The sequence below is a fragment of the Sebastes umbrosus genome, chromosome 13 (genome assembly GCF_015220745.1).
Source record: "Sebastes umbrosus isolate fSebUmb1 chromosome 13, fSebUmb1.pri, whole genome shotgun sequence".
Lineage (NCBI taxonomy): Eukaryota > Metazoa > Chordata > Actinopteri > Perciformes > Sebastidae > Sebastes > Sebastes umbrosus.
The window spans coordinates 25090785-25103847 of NC_051281.1; the positions used below are offsets into that span (position 1 = coordinate 25090785).

Genomic DNA, 13063 nt, shown 5'->3' on the forward strand with positions numbered 1-13063 from the left:
CATTGATCACAGCCTTTAAAGCCGCAGTAGGCAACAATGTTTTTGGCATCATTGGGCCAAAATTCCACAATAACCTTTCAGCATATTGTAATTCAAGTGCTCTGAGAGAGACTCCTGCACCTCCTCATGGCTCTGTTTTCAGGCTTTAGTAAATCGAATCCGTGAGGGAATACTTTGACCAATCACAGGTCATTCCAGAGAGAGCGTTCCTTTTGAGCGTTCCTATTGGCAGTGCTCCAGCTGGTGGGCGGTGCTTGGCATTTCTTCAACTGATCTCAACATGGCTGCCGGGTCACACACTTTCTAATTTTACAGCTAAACAGTACAGAAATAGGCATTACAGTAACAGAATATTGATTCATATTTGATCAGCGCTGCCTCGTGTGACCGTTTTTGATCGGAGTTCGCGAGTGATTGAAGAGCCGCCTCTCATAGATGGCAGCTGGACGGCAGACTCTAGATCAGCTCTTACTGCTTGTTTTCCTCCGGTCTGTGAAATCTTGCAGATGCCATTAGGAGCACTGGAGGACACCAGAGGACACAGAGGCACATGATTTTTTTTTCAGATTACCTGTCTCATGCACTATACTGTCAGGATATATAAATATATCTTTTTTTTTTTAATCATATTTGCTCCATTTCTACCCACTGCAGCTTTAATCCCATCTACGACTGCTCGGATGTTTGATTCAAAAATAGGACAAGAAAAAAAAGGGGCCGAGCTGATTTTTATCTAAACCAGTTGGACGCTGCTGCTGTGCCCAAAATGTGAGCGGCACAGTGCTCCATGCTCCCTAACCTATCAGTGTGGGAAGCCAAAAGCGTGCCACCTATGAAGTCAGCAGTCCCCCAACCCCCACCCTGAACACATGTTCAACATCCTCTGGGCAGAGCACTGAGACACAGCTGAGAATTAGAGAGAGAGAGAGAAAGAGAGAGAGAGAGGGCAGTGAAGTGGAAGTATGGGTGAGCATCAGAGAAAGACAGAAATAGAGCGATAAAGCAGTGAATTGGGCAGAGGGAGGAGGAAGAGGAGGAGGAGGGAGGAGGAAGAGAAGTGTTTCACTGAGGCGGCGATGCTTCGTGCAGACAAGGTTATTCCCTTGTAGCAGAGAGCTCTCGTCGTGTGTGGATGTGAGGACCTCGTGGATTTGCTCCCCGTCTGAGTCTCAGAGGAATTCATCGCATCCAAAACAACTGCAGATGGAGGATGCGCCCGTGGCTGGATGCTAGGATGCTTGTTGGCCTGCTGTGACGTCTGCACTCATCCTCTCTGTGGCTACCTCCTTCTTCTTCCTTCATCATCATAAGGATGGCTCCGGCGGCACTGACCCAGATTGTGGCGTCCTGGCTCTTCTCCTCCTCCCCCGGTGGTCTGTGAATGTGATGCGCACGAGGAAAGCTCCACACGTCGGCGGAGACCGCTCAGCCCCGCCGCCTCTGCTGACATCTGTCTCCGTGGATACACGCAGCCACTGGCAGGGGTAAGGAAGGATGCACCGCTCTGACAGACACGCACGCTCAAATGTCAGGCTGATGGGTTTTGTGTGGGTGTGTGTGTATGTGTGTGAGAGTGCTGATGTACGAACACATTAGAAATCGCCCATCCAATTTCTATTTCTCACACATGTGCCTGCTTAGCTGCTCCCTCTTGGACACATGAATGGAGGAGGAAACATGTTTGGATTTCCTTTTCAGAGGCTTCAAACAGTACACCACAGTGATGCCATATTGTGTGCATGCACTATGCAGAATAGCTCCATGTATAATGTATGTCCTAGGAGATGTCATGGGGAGCAACAAGTAACTGTGCTTCCCCCCCCCCCCAAAGTACCAAGGAAAGTAGGCTAGGATGGCACAGGCAAGAGAAGACCTGAATAAAACATTTATTGAAGTCCTTTTTGGGTTTCTGAAAGCATTTGGCTTCATTCTGTTTGGAGAGGGGAAATGGACATGAGGAGAATGTGTTCCTTCACACTATAGAGATAGAGCAGTTTCATTCAGCTGGTTTCCATCTGAACCAGTCTAATACAACCCAGTCACTTCCTGCTCAGTCTGGTCAGTTCAGGTCATCTTAGTTCAGTTCATTGTAACTGAATCCAGCATCCTTAAAGACAAGTCAATTAGACACATCATAGATCAGCATGTGTTCTACCACTAGACAAAGTAGTTGGTCTCATTCGACCAGAGGCCTTTGACCAGAGGTCAGACAGAGGTCAATAGGTTAGCAAAGAGCATCTCATTCAGTATATACACACACATATCTTATGATGGGGAGCGCATGATGCTGACTTTTACTTGCAAGTCCATATATCACATGTTTTCCCCTGGGTGCTGATTTAGTAGCTTAGACAGTTGTAATTCCAGTGGGTTTATTTAAATCTGCAGTAGGCAGAATGTTTTTGACATCATTGGGCAAAAATTATGTAATAAACTTTTAGCATATTGTAATTCAAGTGTTCTGAGAAAACTAGACTTCTGCACCTCCTCATGGCTCTGTTTTCAGGCTTAAAAAAATATAGCCTGTGACAGGAGACTTTGGCCAATCACAGGTCATTTCAGAGAGAGAGCGTTCCTATTGGCTGTTCAACGGAGGCAGCTGTCAATCACTTGTGAACTCCGACCAAACGGTCAAACTAGGCAGCGCTGAATAAATATGAATTAATATTCTGTTACTGTAATGCCTATTTCTCTCCTCGAATGTTTTCAGAAACATCTTGTACTGTTTATCTGTAAAATGAGAAAGTGTGCTCCGGCGGGTGGGCGGTGCTTGGTATTTCCTCATCTGATCTCAACATGGTGGCTGAGTCACAAGCTTTGTCATTTTACAGCTAAACAGTACACTGCAAGATGTTTCTGAAAACATTTGAGGCAAGAAATAGGCATTACAGTAACAGAATATTGATTCATATCTGATCAGCGCTGCCTAGTTTGACCGTTTGATCGGAGTTCGCGAGTGATTGGTTGTTTTCCTCCGGTCTGTGAAATCCTGCAGATGCCATTAGGAGCACTGGAGGACACCAGAGGACACCGGAGGACACAGAGGCACATGATTTTTTTCTGAAGTTATTCAAGGATTCAACAAGCATACTGGCAGCTTTATACATTTACCAATACTTTGAAGAGTCAGCTTACAATTTCAGAATTTTGGGACCTAAATCGTGTCATACATTGAGATTTCTTTGTCCGTTTTAATCAGTTCATTCAATACATACATACATTTTTTTTTATAGTTTTCACTTATTCACCTGCACAGCTTTTGCTGTTCTTCTAGAATGAATTTAGAAGAAGTAGAGCAAGAAGAAGAAGAAGTACTTTATTAATCCCTCTTGGAGAAATTATGTTTTAGTTGGTTACTCAGAACTCACATCTAATGAAAATGAAAATCCACTTAAAAATTATATTACACAGCATTTCAAGGAGTGGTGTCCAAATCAGCTAAGAAGTTAATCATTTCGGTGGGGATTGACTTACAGTTTGATTGTGCAGGTTTAGTGTTAATGGCAGTGGTAGAAACAGCAGTGGTTCCAGTGGTCACCATTGTAATAGACTGGTTATGCAGCCCAGTCGCACAGCAGTTTGTGAAATAGTCATGAAATTTAATGTATAGATTTGTGTACATAGACACGAATTTCACAATTTTTTTGTGATGGTCAGCACAAAATCAATTTGTATGTAATCCACGTAATTGTGGACGGAGAAGTATAAAGAGCGGCGAACGCTACACTTGGAGGAAGCTGGGGTGGATGGGTGGGTCAAAAACCCTGGCCTATTGCCCAGGAGACCGGTGTTTGTATCTCATGTGAAACCACAAGTCAAAGTTGATTTATTTGTCACGTAACTTCCGTACTTAAGTTTCGGTACTTCCGCAGTTATTTTTTACCCAAGCGCAATCTTTTCTTAAACCTAACTATTTTTTTTGCCTAAGCCTAACCATGTCGATCTTTTCCTAAACCTAACTAAGTAGTTTTATTTTGAAAAGACTAGAGCGGAAATTGACACGTTGACATGTCACGTGTTGATGGATATTCATAGGAAAACGCACAAAAAATACGTTGTTGAAAGTCATGCTGAGCATCACGAAAACAAAGGGAAATTTGTGTCTATGTACACAAATCAAATAGATTAAATTCCGTTAGACTGTGTTGGGTTATCAGACTGTTCATGGTGCTGTAGCTCAGCAGCAAACAGAACAAAAGAAAGAGTTAACAGGAGAAGAGGCTCAACAGAGAGCTGAGAAAATGTGACAGCTGTGAATTTCAGTGAACAAGGAGTGAAGTGCACAACGAGGCCTTGTCCCTCATGGCAAAAAAAACACCAAACAGAATCGGACCTGTCATATTATTGTAATTGCTCCACTGACATGACAGTTTGAAAAATAAGGGTTTGTTAGTTCTCATAATTAGGGATGCAACGATTTGACTATTTCAGTCCCAATACCGATACCTGGGCTTTGGGTATCGGCCGATACCGAGTACCGATCCGATACCAGTGTTTAATTAATAAGCTGTATGCCTCACTGTGTGGAAGTGACTGAGATCATTCTTTTATGTGTAAGGTGACATCAGGCTTGACTTAAACATTGCTTGCATAAATAAAATCTAAAAATAAATATAAATTTATTGAATCGATATTTATTACAAGAATAATAAATCAAACACCAGCAACTTGGTAAAAAATCTTCAAAATTAACAGGAATTACAATTCAAGTGTAAACCTTTTTATTGCAGCAACAAATTGGTCAACTTGAAATTAAATTACCAGTATATAATGTATACGGTATATAGACATAGAACTGAATTGAATTGATCGTCCCCATTGTCACCTATACCAGCTATTTGAGTCCGTATCGGCCGATATCCGATCCGGTATTGGTATCGGTGCATCCCTACTCATAATCCTGCCTCTGTTACCTCACTGCCAGAGCTATAACCTCACTTATCTCCTCAACATACGATGATCCTAAGTAGCTGATTGCCTCATTTAAGGGGAGAAGACATCTGACAAGTATAATCGTAGCAACAGGGCTGACCTTACCTCGATGTAGAACAGGCCTTTAAACAGGAGTGGATGTACAGTAGCTCAGGGCAAGGGGATAACCATTGTCTGTTGCTGCATCTAATCCATGTTTGGTGCACTGAAGCATATAGTCTAATGCATTCGATTGGGAGGCTAGATGATGGCATTGTGCAGCCGCATAAAAGGGGTCAGCGGTAGCCTTAAGGTTAAAGAAAGGCCTGGACAGGGAGGGATGTTGCTGGAGTCTCGTTACTGGTCAGGAAAACATGGGTGAGTGGTGGGTAATGCACTCTTTCAGAAGCCATTGTAGAGAAGTCCTTAGACCTGCAGTGATCAATATTTTTGAAATGAACACTAAATCAAATCAGAATTAGGATCAGCTTTAAAGGGGACATATTATGCTCATTTCCAGGTTCATACTTGTATTTTGGGTTTCTATTAGAACATGTTGACATGCTTTAATGTTTCATTGCTCTCAGAGATAGACGTAACAGCTAAGAACAAGGACAACAAAGCGGATTAAATAAAGGTAAAGAATAGACAGGACTATTCTCTACACAAGTATGTGAAAAATAGATGTATATAAAGCAACAACAACAAAAATAAAATAAAGTACAAGTCAAGTGTAAGTTGTAAACCATACAAATAGTGCAAAGAAATAAATACTGAATGGATATACATGGACTTGATGATTATGTACAATGTGCAGGATTGTTAAGTCGCGGACTCATTAGAAAACTGTCTCTTTAGCTGCTAAATGCTACACTGTGTTCACCAGCAGCTAGTCTTTAACTTTACCAGCTGGTGCTGGGTAAGGACAGTAGTGTGCTTTGCTGGCTGTAAATGGCTGATTTATTAATTTGTATAAATTCATTATTCAAAACTAGAATGGCACTCAGAGAGCGCAGACCTCCACCATGATGCCCGAGTACGATTGCCCCCCCTCTCCGTTCAGCTTGTGCCATCATCCACTTGTATTTTTGTTTATGTTGAGTTCAGCTGTACGTAGCGGAGCAGCGTTACACACTTCATTCAAACTGGACAGAAACAAAATAAAAGTCACCTAAACCATCGTAGTTACTCTTTCCAACAATCACCACGTGTGCTTTGGTCGAAACTCAACTGTAATTTCACGAGTTTAATGTGAAAAAACACAGAATTTACAGTTGTTGGAGGTAATTATGGGTCAGTTGATGGTCCCGAAATGATGAGAGAAAAATTCAGGATGGAAAATACTGTATAATGTTGCTATTCTGTGGGATCAAAAAAGATCTTGAAGAACAGCACAAAACATAATCTACGGTTAAATCTGCTCTAAAACTATCAGTATTAGTATTGTCCTCTATCATATATCTGTTTAAGTCGAATTGGAGTTTTCAGCAGGGTGGAGCTGAGAAAGAGCTGAATCATTCCCTGAATAAATAAAAGTCCAAATTAAAAAAACAAAAAAAAACTTGTAATAAATAGCTCTTCATCAAAGATTGAACTTGTCAGATCCGTAAAGATTTGCAGCAGAACCAGATAAGAGACTGGGAACGACAGAATGGTAACAGTTTTACAGTGAGTTAGAACCTTTGCAACATCAAGAACGCATAAAAAATAGCCTTGTGCTAAAAATATCTCATCCAAGAACTATTTGTGGAATGAAAGGAGAGAGGGTTGCATAAAATTTCCATGTTTACCAGATAAATTAAAACCCTCTCAAATTCTGGACTGAATTAGATGGGTATGTTAGTAACACAATGAATTAGTTAGTTCATTTATTGCGCAGTTATTTTGTTTTTCTGGACATTTCAGTATCACCAACAAGCGCTGTGGCCTGGACCAATCTATCACCTCACTGGTTGCTCATGATGTTACTCATTTCAGCTATAGCATTATTTGTAATTTAGTTTGAGTTATTTTAGCTTCTGCATACTCCGAGTTTGCAAATCTCTCTTTTATGAATTCTGAATATTCTTGGCTTTTAGACAGTGACAGGTGTTATTGCAGATATTGCAGTATATGTGTGTTGTTTTTATGCTGCACATACTTACTGCGTACATACTTGTTATTGAACCTGTCCCTTAAGCCATGCAACACCATGGCTCTAGGGATGGCAATGTCGGTCCACCACTTTGGTCCAGACTATTGGATGGATTGTCAAGACATTTATATACAGACATTCGTGGTCCTCAGAGGATGAAACCAACTGACTTTTGTAATCCCTGACTTTTTGTCTAGCGCCACGATAAGGTTGACGTTTGTAAGATAAAAATAAAGTGACAATTACTGGATGGATTTTCATGACATTTGCTACAGATATTCCAGGCCACAGAGGGTAAAATTGAATGATTTTGGTGATCCACTGATGACATTCACACTTATTCATTGAAATATCTCAACATCTATGTTATGGATTGGCATCAGATTTTGTACAGACATTAATAGTTCCTTGTCAGTGAATCTTACTGATTTTGGTAATCCCCTGACTTTCCTACGGAAAGGTATGGTTATGACATTATGGCTAATAGTCAAATCCGCCATTCATAATATGAATGGCATTTTCACTTCCGGAAACCTCACTGTTGAGCTCTATGAGTTGGTTTACAAACAAATAGGCTACCTGCGAAAATGACATTCCCATCAGACTTTGTGTTTGGTGCTAATTAGCCAATTTTAGCGTGCTAACATGCTAAACTAAGATAGTGAACATGGTAAACATTCTGCCTGCTAAACATTGACATGCTAGCATTGTCACTGTGAGAATGTTAGCATGATGTGAGCATTTAGGACTCCCTAAAAACTTGGATGGGCGTAGTTTCGCAGGACGTAACAGTGCACGCTTCGGCGAGTTCTGTGATAATATACAATATGAGATCAGATCATTTGATGCATGTCAAATATGAAGGTATACAGAATATATTATTCATTCATGTTTTCCTATAATTTGTACATTTGGTCTCACACCTACGTGGAAATTGATAGTCTGCTTTGTAAGCATGGATGTATAACGAGAACTGGAGACAGCGTTGTAGGCGGACTACCGTTCATTCCAAAGAGAGTTGCTCAGTGGCGCGTGAAGCCAAAATGGCTCAACTTTCCGCATCCATTGGGCCCATAGAGCAGGCGCAGTAGCTTTTCCTTTAACTCCGCCTCCCAGACCTAGCTCCAGCCTCGGTCTGGGTCTCATTCACATGTATCGAGGAAGGAAAATAACTCTGGATTCAACTATTATGATTTAAATAAGGACTATTACAGTGTTCATACTGGGAAATTGATTTATCTAAAAAAGAAGTTATCCGCTGAGTTACAGATGTCTCTTCCCCAATGAAAAATCTTTTTGGGCCCAATGGCATCATGTGACAGACACGGAAGTTGTAGCACCGGCGTTTGGCCATTACGAAAATTTGCTTCAAAGCCCGGCGCTCTTCCTGGGGGCTTTCTTGTAAGCCAGCTTGGGCTGTGCATCTATAATTTAGTCCATCTAAATATCAATATATTTTAGCACAATTTAATTGTTCATATTTTCCACTATAACGTTATGATAGTCAATTTGAGAATTTATCAGCAGTCAGGTAAAAGTCGTTCTGCAGTGAAGTCTGGAACGGTTGCTGCTGCGCCAGCAGTAATGTTGCAAGAAGCAAAAATCTCTTAAGTGTATCTTCGTAAATTGCTGATCACAAAAAAAAACTCATCTCTGTTTGAAGTTACAATTAGACGTGAGGTCTCCTATAGGTTTAATCTTGGGGTTAAAGGAGCAATGTGTAGGATCTGCCAGTAGTTAGCGGTGAGGTTGCAACCAACTGAAGCTTCTCTAGTGTGCCAAACGTGTAGATGAACTACAGTGGTCAACTTGAAAACACTATCTAGAGCCAGTTGTTGTAAGAGTAGCATAAGTCATTTGGACCAGAGGCAGTGTGTAGAGTGTATGTGTGTGTACGTGGAAAGTGAGTGGTGAAGAAAGAGCGAGAGAGCGGCGGCGACGGAAGTGAGTAACGTTATAGACTAAAGCAAGAAAAGTTAACAGTGTGTTTTTTCTGGGCTACTGTAGAAACATGGCGGTGTAACATGGCGGACCCCTCCCCACGGAGTCCGCTCCCTATGTAGATATAAACGGCCCGTTCTAAGCTCACAAAAACACAACTCTTATTTTCAAGTGATTATACATTAAAGACAACATACTTATTATTAATATTTTATTCCATTTCTGCCAATAGATCCCCCTAATTGTTACACACTGTTCCTTTAAGGCAAAGATTAGGTTACGGTTTTGCTAGCTTATCCAGAAAGTGACAGTTTCATATCTACACAACGTCTACATTCTCTGACTGTACTGATGGAAAACTGTGATAGTGAGGGATAAATGTAACAAGAGAAATGTAATTCACAGAGTTTTTTTGTAGTCTCCTGGTGTACTCTGTGTAAATTCTCTGGAATACCAGCCTGAGTTTAATGTTTAAAAGTGTTCCCAGTTTCCTGTTAAAGCTACATTTCCTGCACTACTCATTTCCCAGTGTGAGTTGTACGGTACAGTCACTGTACCAGTCTGGCTCGCCAGTATATCAGCAGGATGTGATTTGGGGGGAGAAGTATGTATTCATAAAATACCCAGGGGGCAAAATCTCAGAGAGGTCCTGTCCTAATTTATTCCAACATCAATGCCAGAGGCTGAACCACTGCCTTGATTACACCAATTTACCCTCCCACCCACCCAAAAGGAAGACATGTAATTACACTATTTACACTGGAGCGCTTTCCTCTCTGAAAGGTCCTCAAGTCAACACACGCCAGCTTTGTTTTTCTTCTGTGTTGGAGTCGTCGTGATTGAAGAGTACAATAAATGTCAAGCTGTTTGTCTCTGTGACACCACTGTAGAGAAACATTAACAGTTCTCAGAGTACATTAGGATATGTAAGGGCTGTAATAAAGGCTCTAATGTGCGCACTGAATAATGTCAACTAATGGAAGGGCACTGATCGGTGTAACTTTGGTTGTTACATCACAATCAGATCACAGATGTAACAGCAAAATGTTGTAAAGATGATTCTTCAGTTTGTTTAAACAACAATGTGAAAAAGCTGTAAAGCTTCACGCTAAATCGCTTTACAGTATTTGAATTTGTTAAGCAGATAATATTGCTGTTTTAGTCAGGATGATTATTATTACCTCTGCCAAGGAGGTTATGTTTTTCGGTTTGCCTCTCTGATTGTCAGCATGAGGAAGCACTCCTGGCCTAATTTTCATGAATCATGGTGGAAGGGTGAAGTATGGACTAAGGAAGAACCCATTACATTTTGGAGCGGATGAGAATCACAGGGCGGATGCACGTATTATTTTTGAGTTATGGAAACGGCCTTGGCGGAGGTCTGCGCTCTCCAAGTGCCCTTCTAGTTCAAACTGTAATTGATTGCAAGTTCCCTTTCTCTTTATGACTTAATAATTCAGAATGTCTAAGTGTAGAACAACCTGTCTTTGAAGGTTTTACACAGTGCCTTAGAGAGCTCAATGCACGGCTACTGTCAAAGTTAACGCAAATTTGTTTTAACGCCACAAATTTCTTTAACGCATTAATGCAATCAATCTTTCGGAGGTTGTAGCTCAGTTTTAAAGCTAGAGTGAAGCTACTGGCATCATATCAAACTACAAAACCCCAAAAATCCATTGGTACCAACCATGTCATACTAGCTTGTCGCAAAAGGTTAAATAACGCTCCAAACTTACGCTAAATTTTGAGAAGTCGGCTTATTTGCTGTCTTTCTGTGAATGAGATGAGAAGATGGATATCTATCTCATGTCTCATAAAAGAAAGTAAAATGCCCCTCCCAACACCTCTAAAGATAAAGAGGAAAAAGAGCAAACATTTATTTCAGGTTTAAAGTAGCTATTTTATGATGATTTTATTATTTTATAACAATGTATCAAATGAAAACAATGTGAAGGGGGTCTCTGGTAGTGATGAACCTACAGAGAATTATCACCTGACTCTGCATCTCCCCTATTTGCGGAGCTTTTATAGCAAGTTTCAGCAAATGTTTTAGCTGTCGGACTACAACTTTACTGTTTTGGTTCGCTCTCACTGCTCTCATAGTGTTGTTTCAGCCACAGCTGGCAGCTGTTTTCAGACAAAAAGCTTTAAAAATTCACTGACTATCAGTCTGAATATGTGATTCAAATATCAGTGGAGATATTTTTGGTCGTCCTGTAATCACAAGGATGGCGGTTTGATCCCCAGCTCCCCCTGTGCCCATGTCGTAGTGTCCTTGAGCAAGACTCTGAACCCCTAGTTGCTCCCTGGGCGCTTCATAGCAGACCATTGCTCCTAAATGCTTTTGATGGGTTAAATGCAGCGAACAAATTTTATTTATGTACCTGTATTTATATGATGATTTAAATAATGTTTAAAGCGGCAATATGCAGAATGTTTTCGGCATCATTGGGCAAAAATTCCATAATAAACTAGACTAAAATAGAATTCTGCACCTCCTCATGGCTCTGTTTTCAGGCTTTAAAAAATCTAGCCCGTGTCAGGAGACTTGGGCCAATCAGGTAATTTCAGAGAGAGAGCGGGTCGGGTCTGATTGGTTGTTTTCCTCCGGTCTGTGAAATCTTGCAGATGCCATTAGGAGCACCGGAGGACACCGAGGAACATGATTTTTTTCAGATTACCTGTCTAATGCACTACTGCCTGGATATAGTGACTGTTTTATAAAGATACGTTTTTTTAATCATATCTGCTCCATTTTTACCTACAGCTTTTGTAAGTTAAGATATTGGCTAAACATGGTGTTTTTGCTAGTAGTCCTCTCTCACAGCAGACATTTTCACATGACACAGTAGAAAAGCAGGTGTAAATAATACAATATGTGATGGCTACAAGATGCAGTCACAAAACTTTACAGGTGTGTAGCTGAGATAAAAATGAAGGCAGATTATGAAGATGGATATGGTCCAAGCAAGCATCTTCATGCTGCCTATGCATTGTCAAATTGTTGTTTCTCAGTTTGCTTGTGTTTTAATTTAAATTTTTTATTCTGTGTCAAGTTGCAGTACGTTGAGCGTGCTCGGCAGTTTTGCCATCTAAATCAAGATGTTACAAGTAGGCTGTACTTCATTTTTGAGGAAGGCCTACTTTCCATTTTATGCTACTTTGGATTTCTACTCGAGTACATTCAGGGAAATATTAACATTTTTACTCCACTACATTTATTTGACAGCCTACATGCATTGTTGCACATTATACTGTAGATACGCACATTATTGCATAATATTTATAAACTGTGGTTTTCTCATCTGACTACTCCATGTGTCACTGTCAAAATCCTTTACTTTTTTTTTATGTCTACTGTGAGTGGAAGTCTTTATTTCACTCCCCAGTTGAGATGCATGCATGAATGAAAGCTACTACTGGTTGTGCGTATAGTGAAAACAAAGCGGACCTCTGTTGGTAATTGTTAAATTAGTACACTGGTGAGATCTTGTCCAAAGAACTGCTTGTCACTGTGTCTATTAATAGAGGATGAAGTCTAAGAATGGAGATCCTTCAGTGTCATGGGAGCATAATGCTGTGCGTTTACAGAAGCCTGTTGTAGTTTAGGTTTGACATTCTCACACATCCCCAGTGACACATAGAAGAGGCTGATCTATAGAAACAACATCAACATGGGGATATTTGAAAGGGTTCATTTCTACATCTGCTATTTGAGAAATGAGACATCTCCTCCTTAATGATTCACAGTACAAATTGAGCAATTATATGGTTTTATTAAAAATTATTATTAACCTAGAAAAATACATCTTGTAGGAAAAGTGTTTGTCAGCTCGACATTTTCATTGCTATTACATTTGTAGACTGTATTCTGACTTCAGCTAAGATTTGTTTGACAAATTGGAAACACTTTGGCTTCACATTTTTGTTTAACAGGTATGATGAGTGAGGTATCTTTCCTTCCAAATAGTTGTATGATTTATGAAGAGAACGTCACATTTAAAGGTGCCACATGTCAGCTAAATGAACCAACACTTCAGATTTGAGGTGTCATCTGGCAGACAGGTGCATCTTCTC

At 40.5% G+C, this 13063-nt stretch overlaps 1 protein-coding gene across 3 annotated transcripts in view; it reads left to right on the top strand.

Annotated features, from left to right (window-relative positions):
- The first annotated feature begins 783 nt into the window (after positions 1-783).
- LOC119500254 (nck-associated protein 5-like) overlaps positions 784-13063 on the top strand; it is an 81445-nt gene continuing 69165 nt past the window's right edge. For all 3 annotated transcript variants that reach the window (XM_037789904.1, XM_037789905.1, XM_037789906.1), the window contains exon 1: positions 784-1484. The gene's annotated coding sequence lies outside the window, so the exon portion shown is untranslated. The remainder of the gene's footprint in view (positions 1485-13063) is intronic.